The sequence below is a fragment of the Mastomys coucha genome, chromosome X, assembly GCF_008632895.1.
Source record: "Mastomys coucha isolate ucsf_1 chromosome X, UCSF_Mcou_1, whole genome shotgun sequence".
NCBI lineage: Eukaryota > Metazoa > Chordata > Mammalia > Rodentia > Muridae > Mastomys > Mastomys coucha.
The window spans coordinates 43981680-43988361 of NC_045030.1; the positions used below are offsets into that span (position 1 = coordinate 43981680).

Below are 6682 nucleotides of genomic sequence, written 5' to 3' on the forward strand. Positions count from 1 at the left end.
AATCAGCTGAGGAGAAGTAATCGGGAGTTTTGTTGTCTTCTGTTTGGCAGCATATTCAGAGATCGTACACTTCCCTATAGGTACAGATAGGCAGACAGGTTGAGGTAGCCTGGAGGAGGGCCTGTCTCCAGTGGTTACTTTCTCCACAAATATATGATCGTAGTTCACGTCTGGGTTTCTAGTTCCAAAACTTTGTAAATAAATTATATTTCCATGTGACTTTTCATACACCTTTCTTTGTAGATGCTCCCTTATCTTTCCCATACTGTTTGTGCAATATGTTTTCCATGACAAAACCTAGAAAAACGCTTTTTAATGATTGTTTAAAAAGTAAATTCATATCTTTATATCTCCTATGACGATCATATCCAAAATTTTTCTTCCCTGGAATATGTCTTTGGGGCAATTTTGGCTCAGTAATAGGTGATATAATGAACTATCTTTCCTAAAGTCTGTTCTTAGTTAACAGTCTATTTTTCAGGCATCTAGGAAAGATAGGATTTTAAATTCTATTATAGTATCTATATGATATTTCATGGGTACCTGGACTGCATCCTCATAACATTGGTACAGTATTGGGCACACTGCACCTTTCCCAAGACTGTTATTTTGTTGTTTGTCATAACCCTCTGGAATTCCTTGTCCAATCATTTCTACCAATGAAAATATTGACTATAACTTAGCTATCCTATAGCTTATGATACCTTGACTATCCTAGCTCAAGGAAAACTATTTCCATGAAGAGTTTCCTAGTTCAAGAAGCTCTGAGATGGGGGAAGGTAAACAACTGAAGCTCAGGCATGGACAGGGGAAGCTAGAACAGATTCTATGGGGTAGATGGGGAATAATAGCTGTGATGTATGCACTGAGTTGATCCACTTAATGAATATATTCTATATTTGAAAACATTATCTGACATTAAGCTTTAGTGAAAGTTTATGGTTATGAATCGGAACCATCACTTAAACAAGACTACTACTATTTCAAGCAACATTAGAAGTTTAAAACACTTAGTGCATCTTAATTGAAAAAAATAAATGAACTACTTGTGACTTGATTCACTCACAAATATGGTTTGATTATATCCACCCTTTCAATTAACCAGTTGATTCCAGTTTCCTATTCATCACCATCACAGTCCCTTTCTTCTTTAATGTCCCTTCAACTTTCAAATGTTTTGCCCTAGATTCCACAGGAGAGAAAATATATGATAGCTGATTTCCAAGTTTTGTTTATTTTAATTAACGTGTTAATCTCCAGTTACATTCATTTCCCTGCACTTTATTTACCAATTGGTGGGAATCTAGGCTGACTCAGTAACTTGGCTGTTGGGACCAGTGCTGGGACAAACACAGGTATGTTGTTATGTTTTGAAAATGACATATCCTCCACAGGCCCATATATGGTAGGCTGAGTCCCCAGCTTGTGGCACTATTTTGGGAGGTGCTGAAGAGTTAGGAAGTATGGCTGACTTAGTTGGAAGCAGTAGGTCACTAAAAGAAAGTTCAGTTCTTGAGGTATCTTGTCTTCTTCCTTTCTGCCCTCTTTTCCTAATTTTTGGCTGTAATGATGTGAGCTGCACCGCTCTGCCAGCTCCCACACCCTCACCTTCCAGCCATAATGGCCTGAAACCTTGGAAACATGAGGCAAGATAATCTATCATTTCTTAAATTTGTAGATAACAATGAGTCAAGAATTACAGTTTCTTAAACATCTGGAAAAATGAAAATGGGCTATATAGCAATTGACAGAGTGACTATTTCTATACCTTGAGATTAAAGGTGATTTTTCTTTTAAATTCAGCTTCTGTCCTTTACTGGTTATATGATGTTTAAAAGGCTGCCAACAGGCTGGAGAGATGGCTCGGTGGTATGGGCACTCTCCGCTCTTCCAGAGTAACCAGGCTCAGTTGCCAGTACCCACATGGCAGTTTCTAACCATCTTCAACTCCAGTTCTAAAGATTCTGACTACGTCTTCTGATTTCTACTAGCACTGTACACTTGGCATCCTGACATCCATGTGAGCAAAACTCTCATACACATAAAATAAAAAATAAAATGCAAGAAAATAGAATATTAAAAACCCCTGTTTTTGTTTCCTTGTTTGTAAAGATAGTGTAAATGCCTCTTAATTTAGGAGGGAAAAAATGTCGTCAAACAAAATAAAACAAATAAAATAAAACAAAGCAAAACAAACAAAAAACCTGTAAGAAATTGAGAGTAATTAAAAGTGTACCAAATGGCCTTAACATACACAGGGCACTGTAGAGTTTGTGTTGTTTATCATGTTGATCTCATGGATGCCTGAGAGCTGTGGCTCACTGCCAGGGCTCAGCATGGAGAAAGCACAATATCACACCTCAGTAGCCCTGGAAAATATCAAAATTCAGAATATAAAGTTTTCTAACTATGCATCAAATTTGTACCATTACAAAGCTGAGAAACTGAAGTCAAGCCATAGCAAATTGGAGACTGTCTATAATAGTCTCAATATCATAGGGTTCTTGGGGCTAGAAAAAAATATCAAAATTTAAATAGTCACAAAATCAAAGGCATTCACTGTACAACTTGACCCTTGAAATTCTGTATTTTGCCATGTCCATGCCCAATTTCCTCTCAAAGAGTGCAATATTCAAACCAAACAGAAATAATAGCTCATGTCCGTTAAGAAACGCCATCAAGTTCATCCCAGAGTGACAATTTAGAGCTTTTTAAAATTACTCGTTAGGTGAAAAAAACCAAACTAAACCAAACGAACAACACAAACAAACAAACAAAATCCACCCAATCAATATGTTATCTCCTTTCCGTGTACTTATAGTGGAATCTCTTAGGGGCTTCTTTAAACTTTACAATGCTTTTATTTTTAAATTATCAGAAAATGTAACAGATTTCCTTATGGAATTTTCAAATACACTATGATTGGGTTCATCCTCCCCATCTACTGCTTCTCACCCATCTCATTTGCACCCATTTCCACTTGTATCCCCAGTATTGGCCTTTCATGTCACATATATTCTGTTATATCCTCTGCACTTGTACTCCGTAAACTCATTTTTCTATGTTGCTTCATCCTTTTTAATAGTTTCATGTCCTATACTCATATTAACTGTCCCATTAGCATACACACATAAAAATAGAGAGTAGGATCCCCGTGAAATAGAGAACATGAAGTATTTGCCTTTCTGAACTAGGGTCATGTCACTTAGTAATTTCCAGATCTACCCATTTTCCTTCAACTGTAGCAATTTCATTTTCCTTTGTAGCTCACCAGTGTTTTATGGTATCATATTTTTGTTATCCATCCATCAGTTTATAGACATCTAAGCTGTTTCTACTTCCTGGCTGTTGAGAATAGAGTGACAATGAACATGGCTGACCAAAGGATCTCTGTAGTGGGCAATAGAGTGCTTTGGGTATATATCTTGAATTGCTAGATAATATGGCAGTTCCATTTTTAAGATTTTAAGAAACTCCCATACTGACTTTTGCAGTAGATATGTAACAGTTTACATGCCTCCCAACACTAGATAAGGCTTTGTTCTTCCCCACATGCTTGCCAGAACTTCCATTTATTTATGTTTTGATGATTGACATTCTGGAAAAGGTAAGAAAGAATCTCAGAGTTGTTTTTATTTGCAGGTCCCAAATGGCTACAATGAACACTTTTAAATATAACTATTTGTCTATTTGTATTTCTTCATTTTAGAACTTCTCAGTTTATTGGCCCATTTATTCATAGACAGTTTTGATTTTCTATTGGAGCTTAATTTTATAGCTATTCATATATTCTATATATTTACACATTATTTACAGTATAGCTGACAAAAATATCCTGTTATCTGTTTCATTTGATGTGCAGGAGCTTTTTACTTTTATGTAATCACATGAATCAATTCTTGGAGAAGTTTCCTGTGTTATTGGGGTTGTATTTTAAAAAGTTCTCACCTATACCTATATCTTAAAATGTTTCCCTATATTTTTTCTCTAGATGTTTTATCACTTCAGTTTCTTTTAAAATGCATGTGTGTGTGCTTGTTCATGTGTGTAGGTATGCATGCACATGCATGTGTGTTAAGGCCAAAGACAACCTTGAGTGTTGTGATAGTTTTAATAGCCCCTATAGGCTTTTACATTTAAATGCAGTTGGTGGAACTGTTTGGGAAAGATTAGGGGGTGTTGCCATATTGGAGAAGGTGTGTTGCTGGAGGTGGCTTTGAGGTTTCAAAAACCCACACCATTCCCATTCCTAGTTAAGTCTCTCCTCCTTCCTAACCCCACTCCTTGTATTTATGGATTAGGGATAAGCTCTCAGTAACTGCCTTGGCACCATGACTGCTTGCTCTCATGCTCTCTACCATGATGATTATGGACTCAATTACACTCTGAAACCATGAGCCCCTAAATTAAGTGTTCTTCTGTGAGTTATCTTGGTCATAGAGTTTTGTCATGACAATAGAAAGGTAAATCAGGTGTCATACTGAGGAATATCTTCTACTTCTTTTGAAGCAAAGTCTATCCTTGGCCTTGAGTTCTCTAATTAATCTGGCTGGCTAGCAGGCTCCACGGATCTCTGTCTTCCTATACTCAGTGCTGAGATTTGGTGAATTGAATGTGATGCCTGACATTTTCATGCGTTTGCTGAAAAGATCTTTATGCTTGTGAGAATAGGTCTTCATTGATGGAGCTATCATTCTAGATCCTGTGTTTTAAATGAAGACCTTTGATCCTTGTTGAATTGATTTTTGTGCATGGTTAGAGGCAAGGATCTAAGTTCATTCTTTTGCTGGTAGATACATAATTTTGCCCAAATTATTTTTTGAATAGTGTGTAATTTTTTCTAGTGTATTGTTTAAACACATTTGTAAAAATTAGGTGTCCATAGGTCTCTCAGTTTCTGGATCTTCTATTCTGCTCTATTGTTCTGCACATCTGTGTTGGTACCTTGACATCTTTGTCACTATCAGTCTATAATGTAGTTTTTGGTCAAGTTTTGAGATACCTTTAGTAGTGCTCTTTATCTTTAGGATAATTTTGTCTATTTGTAGTGTTTTGTGTTTCCACATGATTTTTCCCTCCAATTTATGTTAAACATGACACATAAATTTTGATGAGGATTGCAGTTAATCTGTAGTTTATTATTAACTACAATATTAATTCTACCAATTTAGGAGAATGGAAAAATTTCTAGTTTTTTTAGTCTTATTTTTCAATTTCTTTCTTTGGTGTCTAAATTTATTGAAGAAATATTTTATTTCCTTGATTATGTTTATTCTTAGGTATTTTCGGAGCTATTGTGACTGGGGTATGTTTCTTAACTTCTCCCTGAGGAAGTTTGGTGATGATATATACAAAAGTACTGAATGTATATGCTGATTTTTGACCTTGATCCTTTTCTGTAAATATTTGTTTATCAGAGGTAAACATTTTCAGTAGAGACTGGGGTTTTAAAGTATAAACTTATGACATCTTCAGCTGGGTATAGTGTGACTTCTCCTTTCTCATTTTCATCCTCTTTTATCTTTCTCACTGCTTTAGCTAAGTCTCCAAACACTATCGTATGGAAAAGTGGAAAGAGTGGGCACCTTTGTCTGATGTTATTCTACAAACTTTTAATTGCCTCCTTGATTTCTTTCACAATTTACTGTTCATTCAAAAGTCTATGATGTTCCAGGGCTTTGTGTAGTTTCTGAGGATTCTTCATGCTGCTTTCTAGTTTTAGTCCCCAGTGGTCTGATAGGATACAGAGAATTATTTCTATTTGCTTGTGCATGTTTGGGTTTGCTTGTGGCCTGTAATGTTATTAAATACAAAGAATGTTTCATATGCTGCTGAGGAGGCTCTGTATTTCCTATCTGAAGTTTCTTTGCTGATTTTTTTTTTTAAGTTTTGAAAGTCCTGTGTGAATGTGAATTAAGATATTGAAATCCTCTATTATCATTTTGTCAAGTCTTATGTGGACTTTTGTACATTTTAACATTTATTTTATGAAGTAAAGAGCCCTAATATTCTGTTGGAGAAATACTAAAATATTTATATTTTTATGCATTTTCTCTTTCTTACTACTTACTGAAAATCATTATCTCTTGACAAGTTTTATTTGATGTCTACTTCATTAATTATGAATATCACTATGCCATTATATTAGTTGTTTCTGTTGCATTTTATTTTTGACATCTTGATTTTGACATAGCCTGGTATATCAAAAATATTCTCTGGTCATATTCTTTTGGGATTCTAAATACTGACCATGTTTGAGTATCTATTTCTTTCTCTAGATTTGGATTTCTGCTATAATTGTATTAAATAGGTTGAATTTAAAGCTTCTTAGAAATTTTGCTCATGTTTATTAATTATAACTTTCTCTCTTTCTCTCTCTCTCTCTCTCTCTCTCTCTCTCTCTCTCTCTCTGTGTATGTGTGTTATTTTTTTGACCTTCTCATCTATACTTTTGTTCTACTTGGTCTTATTTGCCTTCTGCCTTTTTATCTTTAGAGACAGGGTTCTCTGTGTAGCCCTAGTTGTCCTGGAACTCGCATCATAGACTAGGCTGGCCTCAAACTTAGAGATCTTCTTACCTCTGCTTCCTGATTGCTAGAATTAAAGGCATGTGCCACCAGAACCAACAATGTGGTATTTACTTATTTTTTTTTTACTTACTTACTTACTTACTTACTTACTT

At 35.3% G+C, this 6682-nt stretch overlaps 1 protein-coding gene across 2 annotated transcripts in view; it reads left to right on the plus strand.

Annotated features, from left to right (window-relative positions):
* The window catches only part of LOC116078928, a 162022-nt gene that overhangs the window by 144074 nt on the left and 11266 nt on the right, over positions 1 to 6682 (plus strand). The window lies entirely within an intron of this gene.